General features: G+C 36.6%; 1 non-coding gene across 1 annotated transcript in view; it reads right to left on the bottom strand.

Moving 5' to 3' along the window:
• Positions 1–3285: 3285 nt before the first annotated feature.
• The window catches only part of LOC105036977 (uncharacterized), a 51881-nt gene continuing 42238 nt past the window's right edge, over positions 3286–12928 (bottom strand). Inside the window, exons 6-9 of the transcript XR_012141424.1 lie at positions 5335–5519; positions 4275–4407; positions 4037–4174; positions 3286–3871 (exon numbers count right to left, since the gene is read on the bottom strand). This is a non-coding gene — a transcript (uncharacterized protein). The remainder of the gene's footprint in view (positions 3872–4036; positions 4175–4274; positions 4408–5334; positions 5520–12928) is intronic.

The following is a 12928-nucleotide window of genomic DNA, read 5'->3' as shown; positions in this document are numbered from 1 at the left end:
TTCTTGCATGTTTCCTAATCTCGCAACTATCTTGTAACCTACCAAACGGCAGAAAAATAATCAGCTCATTCTGAGGGAAAAGTGCATAATCAAAAAAGTTGGAGAAGCTACCCCCTCTAACCTTCTAGGTTGTGGTTCATACCTGCGTAAAGTAGGATAGGAGTGTGCTAACCCTTTTAATCTGAGGTAACTCATTCCACAACTAAAAACAGCCATATGGAATTTCTGAACACCCAAACATCATAGTCAATTGAGATGCTAAAATTCAACCTCCTAGTTTTTGACTTAAAGATATGTTCCAGTTCCCTTTGATATCTTTAATTATGCAATAACTAATATATCACTAGTTCTTATCTCTCTTGAGATTAATCAGTCTGGCTTTAAGTTTGGAAGATATTTTTCTGAATTGTACCATCAAACCTTCTCTTTGGCCAGAAATCCACATTGTGCAAGTTAGATCGGCCTCGGCAATCACTTCCTCCACACCAACCTCCTGAAGTTCTCTGTTTTGGCTACAAATTAGTGCAAGCAAGTAGTTTCTTTCCAAATCCTTCCCCTCAAAATTTCCCATTCTTCCACAGGTTCTACAAAGTGACCGTTGCCACCTTTTTATCCTTTGTCCTAACTTACGCCCATTAAATGTACAAATCGATACCTGAGGCTTGGTACATTTATTGCAAAAATTCATTCGCAAGTGATAGAAAATAGCGAAATACGGGGCTTTTCTTGGACAAAAGAAAAAGGTAATGAAATATATGAGAGTTTGCAATGGAGAACTGATGATTGAGAGAGGGTCATTATACAGAGGCTAAATAAGTGAGCTGATAACAAATTGAAATTTGGAAACCAGGTGATCCTAGGAGAATGGAAGAGGAAACAGGAAGTTATGGGCATTCCATTTGACGGTTGCAATCTCCATTAGAAAATAATTGTGAAATTAAACCAAAGATATCTTTGTATGTCAAAAGACTAATTGAATATACAATTATTGAAGCAGCTGGAAGACGCATGGGTTGAAGTCGAAGTTCCCTTTCTGCAGAAATATGCCTTTTTGTAAGAGTGGGATGTTGAACCCCCACGCATGCTGGCAGGATCACCAACACATAATCTTAACCACACAGCATATACAAAGCCTTAGACTAAACATGCATCCCCCTCCGTGAGATTACCAACAGAAAGCCATGCTGAATTGGACAGTGGCCAATAGAAGAGCCACAGCAAGGTGGTCAATCACATTTGGTTTGGATGAAGGAATACATGTCTGGAACAAAGCTTACCAGAAGAAAATATTGCAACCAGACTGTGCCTTCCCATATTAGTAATGTCGTACAGTATTGATAGCGAACAATACTCGGTACGAGATGCACACCGAGTAACAGACCTGTACTGACACCGAACCAACATGGTACCGATACAGATACTGTAATTGATACTGCAAACGACAAAAGAAACAAAAAAAGTTAAAAGTATGGTGCATCCTGGCAATTTTATTTTCCTTTGTCTGTGAACTAGAATTTAGAAACAAAGCAGATATCATCAGGTTGGATCATTCATATCTTCTCCAAATATTTGATATCATCAGATACCTTTCTTTTTGTTCAATTTACTTCAACAAAACTAACAATATATTTAGGATAAATATGTAATTGCTGAAACTTTCCGACATATCCCAGCAGTGACCATAATTCCAAAATAACAAAAAACCCTACTTGTAATAGGATAACCAGAGTCAGCAATGATTTCAATATTAATGCACCACATCAATAGAACATAATGATGTGAGGTCTGTGCAAAAGTAATTCTATTAGATGGTTAAATTCATTCAACTATGACCGACTGAAAAAGAGACTCATTAGCCAGGAATATAGCCAAACAATAGCAGAGTGACAAGTTAACAGCACTTCAAAAATTTATGATTTTTCATTGATGCAAAGATTTTTGGAAAAATGATAAACCAGAAAAATGCAACCAGTGCAGGTCAAGACCCCCAGGCACTGACTCACCTGTATCTGCATTGAGCATGAGAATACTTCTTAATTGGATGGTGAAGGCAGACCAATGCCTGCTGAAGCCAAGGCAGAGTCTACTAATTGAAAGTGCAATTTGCACAAGTTGCATAATCTGACTACATTTCTATTAGTACCTTTATCTATGTAATAACAAATATTCACGTATGAGTCTAGGGGAGCAATCAAGCCGAGCCAAATTGAATAGCTGAAAGCTCAAATTCGACTTGATTCAAAATACTCAAACTCGAAATTCGACTCAAAATCAATCAAGCCTTAGTATCCAAGTTTAAACTTGAGTCGATCAAAAAAAAAATACTCAAGATCGACTCGACTTGAATATCAACTGAGCCATACTCCAGCTCAAGTTTGTGCTCAAATTCGAGCCTTGATCATAACTAAAAAATATGATTAAAACAAAATATGATATAATATTATATTTTAAAATACTAAATAAATAATATATATTATAAATAATTATAATATTATTAAAAATATATATATTCGATTAAGCTCGCAAGCCTTCGAGATAAGTATTTTGCTATTAGAGCTCGACAGGAAAACCTATTCAATCTACTCAAGCTCAACTTGGACTCACTAACAGTTGAGAAGAATCAAGCTCGAGCAGCTTGCGAGCCACTTGACTCATTTGCACCTCTATGTGTAACCAACAATGGCAATGGACTGTGAGGTTATGTTTGATGATCAGATTTAAGAAAAAAAAAAATACCCAGTTATGTTCCCGACAGTCTGAAGCCTTGGCAGCGGCAAACCAAAGACAAACCTAACCTTTTTTTTTTTTTTTTTGGCACATGGCTGCTCCAAGACTCGAACCTGCACCATTGAGCTTGTCAGCCCAGGTACCAAGCAATGTCCCTTGTTTGATGATCAGATATATATATTAAAAAAGCTATATAACAGAAGAATTCTGGATGCAGAGGGAAGAAACTGTAACCTGGAAATGAATTGTTAATTGATGTTATTGCCATATTCACTACTTTATGACACGTTCATATGTCTTGTGCTGCTAATACGGGATACCTGCACAATCATAGAATGATTTGTCAGTAGATCAATAAAAAAACTGGGTTTTGGAACTTGCTGCATTGCATTTACTACTTACAATGTGAGATTTCCATTCAATTTTGCATCTCTCCTTGATAGCACCACAATGACACTGGTTACAGACATGATGGAATATATGAACCAGGACAGCAGCATCAAGAGCAGCATACTCTTTCTGCATGTACATATCCAAGTTTGTGTTCGGATTAGTCACCATTTTTAACCTAGTTGATGTCTAATATTTACAAAATAATTAAACAACTGCTCTTGTTTAAGTTTACATTCAGATATTGCATCTAAATAAATGTTCAAACACCGTATATTGACATGTAGAGCAGCAAACTGAATTTTTTATATGCTTTGAATACAAGCACAATGCTTCTGACACTAACATCTTGGATGTGATTTTATAATTTCAAAGAGATATTATGGCATCTTTTGAGTTTCTATCTGCTTTTTTTTTTTTTCAATCCTTAACTTGTTTTTATCTATTTGTAAATTTTATTTATTTTCTCAATATTTATAAAAATACCAACTGCATCGGTGTCCTCTTATGCATCTGCACCTGCACACTGTATCCCCTTCTTAAAAACATGTATGATAGGATTTTCTTTTTTTTGGGTTCCTCGAGGGAGTTGAAAACATCCAAATGCATATACACATGCATGCAGACAAGTGTGTGCGTGGGTGTGTGCAGGTGCACGCGCGCGCACACAGAGAGAGACCTGATTCTCACTTAAAGGTCGTTGTTCCCAATTGCTGTTACATCTTGTTTTATTCAAACCAGCTCCTAATATTTTCTGCTCACAGCACAAAATGTTCAGTAGCTCATCATCTTAGTGTAATGAAAAATATAACAGCAACTGCTACACAAAGTTCAACCAGAACAAACACCAGTTCAATAATGAAACAAAGACACAGACGTATCATCAAGGAGGATGCCATACTATAAATCATCAAAATACCTTTGCTAACCCAGATAGACCACCGTTAGGCTCCTTGAACAGCTTTTGAACATCGAGAAGTTTGACATAGGAATCAAAACACTCCAAGTCCTCCATAAGAATATGACAACTGATTGAGATCGCATTGAAAGTTATAGCCTACATGTTGCAAGAAGTACAATCAAAAGAGATTATGTCATTCTTCTGTCTTTATAGAAAAGCAGAGATATGACTATTATTTTTTCTGATAAATGTATACCAAGCTTTAGAACATTTGAAGAGCACAAAATGCGCTAAAAGCAACTGCCTAACACTTCTAGTTCATCTTCATATAACTTTATTAAATCAAAGATGAACACTCGATCTTCCGAAGCAATCTGCATGATAGATACCTGATACACAAGTTGCTTAACATTAGCAGACAAATTTCATTAACTAATACAAATAAATCTAGGACTAGGAGATTAGGCATCATAGTACTATTTATTTCTATGCAAGGCATATGTTGCTGGTGTATAAATGCCTCATGAAAGATAACAATTCCATCACCTTGGAAGCCTCTTAAGTTAATTATCTAGTGGTCTTCTGGCTGCTAACAAATTAGCTTCTAGGAGATGATAGAACAATTAGCTTCGAGCCTCTTTCATGAGATTACTTCTTGTCCTTCAAATATGGTAAATCCATTCACTAATGTGGTTCTATGGTATGTGACAGCGAAATGACAAATATACTGTAAAGTACTTTTATTTAAGAACTTAAATGAATGTGAACATTGAGAATGACTATTTAAAAAGCAGACACAACACCAAAAACACACTAAGTTATTATGGAAAATTTTAGTTAAATATACAGATATCCTCAAGCATAATAGTGGATCACACACTATTGAAATCTCATAAATAGAAAAGATATTTGCATATACTGATAATCTGTTAATCAAGAAATAATTTAAACTTAAAGATAACATATTTATAGTAAATATTCAGTCACCAATTTTTCTTGCTAACTTTTTAATAATTAGGTTTCTATTTACTATCCATATCAACAATCATTCTAGATACAGTTCAAAGCAGTCAGCAGTCTGTCAAGGATTTATTTCACAATATGAAGTGGAAAAGAACTTGTAAGCAAAAAGTTATTTATGGAAAATTCTTTCATAGCCAAATTTGTAATATTTATTCAACATAACATTTCATCATGCACTATTACTTTCAAACACAGAACACCCAGACACAGGCACACAAGATTGATAAGTAATGGTTCTGGTCAAGAAATAACTGAAACTGCAGTGCAGAAGTTCCTATTAATCGACTGGTTACCTTGTTTGGTCCGCTGCCTCTCTCATAATTAGGTTTCCATTCACAATCTATTCCAATAATTTCACATCCCTCGATATAGATTGTAGCAGTTAAGAGCCAATCAACATTGTCAACCCATATGATATCATCCCTAATCAGTTTCTTCAGATCCAAATAATGAGCCCCAGAAGAAATGTCCTCAGGCGCTGCATCATATGGGACCAATAAAGAAATCCAACATGAAAGGAGACAACAGCTGAGTAAATGAAAATCAAATTATGGATGATCTAAAAGAATTTATAAGAAAATTTAGCAAGGAGAAGAAACGACGGTGAGCCTTGGCGCAACGGTGAGATTGTTCCATGTGACTTGGAGGTCTTAGGTACAAAACATGAAAACAGCCTCTCCACACAGAGGGGCAAGGCTTCGTACATCTGCCCTCTCTAGACCCTACAATAGCAGGAGCCGCATGCACTGAGCCACCTTTTTCTTAGCAAGGAGAAGAAAAGAAACGTTATCAGCATGTATAGTCATAACTGCTAGAATAACAATTAGAAAACTCAAACTCTGACAATTTTGATTTGTGCATCTCCAAAAGTTCTAAATCTGATTGAGCTCAGCATGCCATACAAATTTGTGGGGAGTGCCCACTAATTTGAGGATCACCTTTACCTACCACTGATGTTTCCCTTAATTTTACATGAGATATTTATTCGATCTTTTTGGAGAGCAAAACCACAGATGTAAAGAATGATGATTATAACACCAATTAACATGGAAATTCACATCAGTATTGGCCACATAGTGCCTGTTCTGAAAGGGCAAAACGGAATAGTATCTTAAAGATTAAAGAAGAAACAGTCCCTTCTTTAATTCCAATGAGTTGAAGGAACTTGCTTCAATTAGGTACAGAAGAACTGAAATTCATATTTACATAAATGTTAGAAGAACCAAAAAACATGCATTATCTCTAGCAAGTCATCTGCACAATTTATCTATATTTTGAAAATTGCTTTGACTGCTGAAGTATTTAAGTTGAGGTATAAGATAGATCAAGAAGCCAATTCAGTGACAGACAAATTCATGCTTTTATTTATAATGTTCCTAGCACTCTTGTCCATATGATTCAATTATAGCATCACATGATGGTAGTTTAATTTATGTCTAGCTTATGATTAGTGACACACATAATGATGTAGAGTCCTATATAAACCCTTGTCTTCTAACTTCTTGCTCTAGGAACTTTTCAAACCTAGGGAAATCTTACTGGCTGCTTGAGATTTAAATAAGCAATATTTAAAGTTTCTCTATCCATGAACTAGCCTTCCAGGTTTCACTAAGGGCTGCTCTCTCTTCCAAAAGTTGCCTTGACCAAAAAGTCAGCACAAATTTCTGAGGGCTAATGCCAGGTTGAAAGCCAATCATACAACATATGCAAAGTTTGATGGAGCATATCTAAATTCTGGATGACCATGTAGAGATAGGATAAACCCAGTCTGCTAAAAATGAAATAATTTTAATATAGTGCTGAACATGCACATGAATAATTCAAAGAGTCAACAAAAAGATATTGTTAATTCATAAATTGGTATGCCTTAAAACATTAAGGTCAAACTTTTAAGGCTAGAAGTAATTGAACTTAAATGATCATTAGGCTGATACACATATACTAGTCAAAAAGTTTCATATCATGAGCATATATTGATCAATCCTGAAATATGAATCTTTTGTATCGAACGAAAGCCTCATATCCCCTAGCGGAAGCCTTATCCTGTGGAACTGCACCACTTGAGATACAAGGAACTCAAAACTGTGACTGCACTCCAATCTCCACACCGCACATATTTCTCCAGTCTCATGGTTGCCACATAATTCACAAGGCCACACCACATGAACATACTAGAATGATGAGCAATGAAGAAACAAAGGTTTTATCAGAACTGTGTTGAACATGGTTTATATGTGATGTTAAGAACTTAAAAAAACAAATAATCCTCCTATTTTTCATGCAACTGTCTTCTTCTAAAGCAATAACATGTTATCATTTCTATTACTGTGGCCCAAAATATGTTTTCATCCCCATTAAGTATAAATGTCAATCTCTTTCAGGAACCAGATAGGACAGCCTCACATGATAAAGAAATAGCTAACCATCATCTACAAAAGACTGACCCCACCTCAGCATTTTGACAATGATATGATTCACTTCCAGTTTTTATTATAATACATAGTTGTCAATCCTGCTCCAAAAACTATGGGAGGAATAAAGAATTAGTGACTTTACATCATAATTGATAAGTATTGGACCAGACACTTCTATATATTAATTTATTTATACTCAATCGCCAAAACCTATGCATTTGAAGTTTTGAACTCTTGATCCCACCTAAGAACTACCTAACCTCCAAGGTCCCATAATTCATCTAAGCAAATCACATTTGATGGATATCACTGGCCAAAGCATCTGTGGTTTATTTTGGAAAATTTTTTCAAAGTAATAGCTCCATTTAAATGGAAATCAGTTGATTTAGGGTTATACTAAAAAGCGACCAAGATGAAGAGGGACTTGCCTCAGTGGTCATATCCCTCTATTTAACAACCAGAGGATCTAGGTTCAAGTCTTAGATGTATATTTCCAAACATGGGCTTCTAGGTGATTATAGTGTAGGTGGTTCTCTCTCTCTCTCACACACAACAGAAGAAGAAGCAACCAAGCAAGGTTAGCCAAACTATGCAGAACCAGCCAGTTTGGGGCACGCCAAATCGGATCGGTTGGTTATTAGCACAGTTCATGCATTGGTACGGCATACAAAGCTTCGTCCTATCCCATTTGAAGCTCTTCCTCTCACTCAGTTTCGAAAGCCTAATCACCAAAGCCCTCCGTCCACATCGAGTTAACAACAGCACTGTACAATGACAAGGACAAGGTCCCAGGCTAGGTAAGTCTCTCTCTTGCCCCCTCTCTCCCCCTTCTGTCAGTTCCCATTGCCAGATACGGAGCTCTCGGCACTCCCTTGTGACATCTCAAACCTCTCTCCCGGCCCCTTCCCCCCTCTCTCTCAATCCTCGTTGCATGATCTGAGGCTATCGAAGCTCCCCCACGATGACTTGAACCTCTCTCTCCCTCCCTCCCTCTCTCTCCTTCTTCCACTCCCCTTACCTCTCCAGCTCTTCTTGTTTCGTACATTCCAAAATGGCATGGTATGAACCTATACCGTAATGAACTAGCCATCGGCCGGTACAAGCCCCAATACCAATTCAGCAAACCTTGCAGCCAAGTCTTGCAAGACCACCATCAAACAATACAGCCATCCAAAAGTAGAGGCACAGCCATTTGCATGTTTCAATAATAGTGTGCTGTTGCTGGAAGCAAGGGAGTTGGCAGTGCTTATATCTTTATATGGAAGCCAATATTTACTTAAAATTCAGGTACTGAAGCCATTTTAATATATTGATTCAATGTGTGAATTTTGTCAATTTTTTTAATAAGGATGGAGAATCGAAAATCTAGAATACATTAATGGAAAATGCAAGATCTCGTATGTACAACTACATGGAAGATGTGGCAAAATCAAGTAGGGAACAAATAGCAAATCTTACTAGTATATAAAAGTACAAATAGTTTCCTGCTGATAGGGATTTGTAGCCCTTAGATTTAGTTTAAAGCATCTCAACCATTCATGCAAATTTGACATACTTTAAAATTTCAATTAATTGGGACTCCCAAGCCAGGCCAACTTTGTGAAAAAATCCAAGTGCCATGTACAGGTCCTTCAGCACAAATCCCACCGTAAAAATGTGAGACTATATTTGTTACCCATGGAAAGTTTTGGGTTAAATGAATCTGATGCAGAGAGGGAGGGGTGTCAACCAACTCAGAAAACTCCTGTTTCCAGTGCACTCTTGCTTCTCATGAGATAGCATCCAACACAATGAGGATTCTTTTATACACGTGTTCTCTTACATCCACTCCTATTATGCTAAAGTAACAGCCCTCGTACAACATAAAGAAACAAGTTATTTCCCATGCTTGGAGCTTTGGTCATTCTCTCCCACTCTCTCCCTTTCACACATACAAAGGACAAGAGGAGCAATAGACAACTTAATAGTTTTAATCCTACTGGACAAGGTACATTAGTTGGCCAGCAAGGACATCTGCAGTAATACTGGAATAAAAAAAGATAGATCCATTATGGGGCTCAATTAAAAGATATATGATCATCATCTTAGTAGCACTCACTTAGGGCATGTTGATGAGCGTGATGTTTGCCAGTCCTCTAAAACCATGGAATTTGAAGTTGGACACATGTCCATAAAAATAGCTCTGGTTGGTTTGTTGTTTGTGCATATGCAGTATGCACATGAGACACCATCATCATTTGATTTAAAGATACTTAGAAACACATGAGGTAATGAATGGCTCTGATTAAGAAGGATGTCAATGTGAAAAAATGAATGGTTATCTTTACTGTTTAGCTACAAGTCTAGGGGGTGTTTAAGGCTTTAAAATTTAAAATCTGCAAAGGTAAACACTTAAAGATATCTGTGAAAGAAAAGATGGTTTTCAAAAGTCATGAGTGGTTTTGAGTCCCTAGTCCAAGGAACTTATGTTAAAGTTAAATGAACATATAGATTTTAGAGCTATGACTCACTTAGAAATATTGCTTCTTCAAATTTTTATACCATAGACTTTAGAGCTATAACTGGCTTAGAACTACTGCTCCAAATTTTTATGAAGTTACCAATGTTTCACCAGTTTATATATTGTTGTGATAATAATAATTATAATAATTACTAATTTACTACTATAAATTAGTTTATTTTTTATAACATAAAAATTAGATTTTAAGTCTCCATTATTGGGATTTTCAATGTGGTTCCAAATTCCAATAGGAGAATGTAATCTCTGATAATAAGTCCTATGTGGGCATTGAGAAACTCCCAGTGGATTAGCTTCTTCAAGGGTAATAGGGAGTATGGAGCAAACTTCCACACAAATCTCTGTTCAAGTGAATGTAATTATTTTTTTCTCTGAGAAGTATGGTGGCAAGATGCAACCACTAGATTGAACCTGCACCATTCCCCAAGAAGGGAGGGTGCCAACCAGCTGGACCAGGTCCTTTTGGCATAAGAAAATGCAATTCTCGCTTGATACATGTAACACCAAAAAGCCAGGTGGCACAGAAATGAGTACTTGTAGGAAAAATGATACAAGATGCTTGCATAGAAACCTAAATGAAGAGAAACCTATATGCTGAAGATTGAGATCTAGTACACTGAATAGAATGGTTCAGTCAGATTCTTCCTCGATCTAAACCAAGCTAGCTTCTCCAAATGGATGCACGGTCTGTTAAAAAAACTAGAAATTATTTGCATTCCTAATGTTATCATAAATCTAAATTATTTCATAATCATATTTTTGCACCCTATGTGCATTTGCACATGAGGTCTCACTAGTATTTTATAAAACTCATGAAATTCTGAAAAGCCACCAAAATTAAATATTCAATTATAATGAAGACCATTCAGCCTAAACAAAAAATATGGAAAATATGGATAGCTCTTGGATGTTATACCCTGGAAGATCACTATCAAGTTCTAATGATATCTTCCAAGGAAAAAATTTAGACAGCAGGCCTTGGTGCAATGGTAAATTGCTCCATAGTGAACTAGGTATCATAGGCTTGAAACATGGAAATAGGCTCTCCACATGCAGGCCTAAGGTGTGTGTATCTGACCCTCATCAAACCCCACAACTGCGGGAGCATCATGCATAAGGACACTTTTTTCCCCAAAGGAAAAAATTTATTAAGCAATAAATCCAAATAAATAAATCCCATCAAACATATTTCCCTGATATCATACTCAAACGACTAAAACACGACACTTTAAGTTGTAGCTTCTAAATAAAGAATCAGAAGTCATCTTACTGTTAGATGTATGTCCTAAAAGTCAATATGGCTGACACATTGTAATAATTCTAGGACATAATTTTGTACTTAATATATTGATATGATCAATTAAAGGACAATTTCTTTTTCATTCAAGTGTGATGTGTCCTTGAATCGTCCATAGAATTAGTTTCGATACATATTCTCAAAATGTTGAGAATCAGAGATATGTATTTAATTCCTAAATGCTCTCGATCATAGGATCATCATGAAGACGGTGATTGATCCGGATAGACTGGCGCACAAATCGCTTTCTTCGGAATAGATGAGTCTCTGGTCTACTGTGTAGAGACACAAGAAAAGTGCGGGTAGTTGTTAGAAAACAACTAGTACTGAGCGTGATCATACGAGAGATCATTTGGATTTCTATTCGATCGTCAGTGATTATCTCGATGCTGTAGTTGTGTGACTGATACTTCGACTTGAGATGGTACTGCTGCTCGCAGTGAGGCTGCTGGAGTTTAACTGACACATAAACATGGATCTCAATGAGTCCTTGTAGTGGATGTTGGCGACAGTTGGTCCACTGTAGGAGTGGGGTGCGCATCAAGATAGGATCTATCGACCTTGATAGATAGGAGTAGTCCTATGAGATTTGAAAGGCTAAGTCCATGAATTTGTGACCACAGCAGTGTGATTGATGAAAAAGAATTTTCATAGAAGTCACAACTGGACTTGAGCTAATCGAATCTATCATATGACTGATATTAAAGTTTGACGATTTATCCATGACCTGTCATCTAGTTGAGACTCATGATAAAGAGACTGAATCACACGTTAACTACACCTAAAGGTTCATTTCAATTCTATTAGGTTGCCACTACATACTGCTAGGTGTCACTGGTGGATTGTGAGAGCTCACTAGGATTGTTCCGGATCGACAATCCTTAATGAGAGTGAAATTGTTTCAACCCATTGAAAAGAGTTTCAATGATACAATAATAAGAGATCATTGTATATCTCACTACCAGATAGAATTAAATTCATGAGATCACACAACAAAAAAATTAGGCCTGAAATAAGTAATTGAGCTTATGAAGTGTCAATTGGATTTAGAGAAACCCATTAGGTTCATGATAACCTTACTAGCATATGGTTGAACCCAATTTCTCTTTCCGTTGGAATTACTTATTTAATAAGATAATTCTAACTTAATTACCTGCTAATAACTAACATGAATAAGATTCATGAGACTCCAATTGTTGGGTGTCTAAGGTTATGGATCATATAAATTAAGGGTGCAAGTCCCTATTTAATTTTCTTGATAGTTATTCTTGGGCGCCACCTTGATTTGATCAAGTTGGACGTGTCCATTGATTAGAGAGCTTTTAGTTCTCTTATGAGGCGTCTCTTGAGTGTATTTTAGGGTGTCTAATTATAGGTGCAAGAACTCCAATTGTTGGCACCTAAAGGATCTTCTAAAGTAAATTGAATAACTTAAGTTAGTAGAAAATCCAATGCAAGTAGGACTTGTATTATGTGATTGAACAAAATTCAATCCTTGTGCCTATTTAAAGGGACCTCCCTTAAGATCCCTAAAGCATCCAAACCAGTAACCCCACACGCCAAAAGAGAAGTCCCACACCCTCTCTTCCTCTCCCTTCCTCTTCCCTTGGGCGTCCCACACCTCCTTTCTCTCGGGACGTTCATCCCAAGGAGTCTCA

The sequence above is a fragment of the Elaeis guineensis genome, chromosome 5 (genome assembly GCF_000442705.2).
Source record: "Elaeis guineensis isolate ETL-2024a chromosome 5, EG11, whole genome shotgun sequence".
Lineage (NCBI taxonomy): Eukaryota > Viridiplantae > Streptophyta > Magnoliopsida > Arecales > Arecaceae > Elaeis > Elaeis guineensis.
Note: the sequence above shows the minus strand (reverse complement) of the source record. Positions and strands in the feature narration are given on the sequence as shown.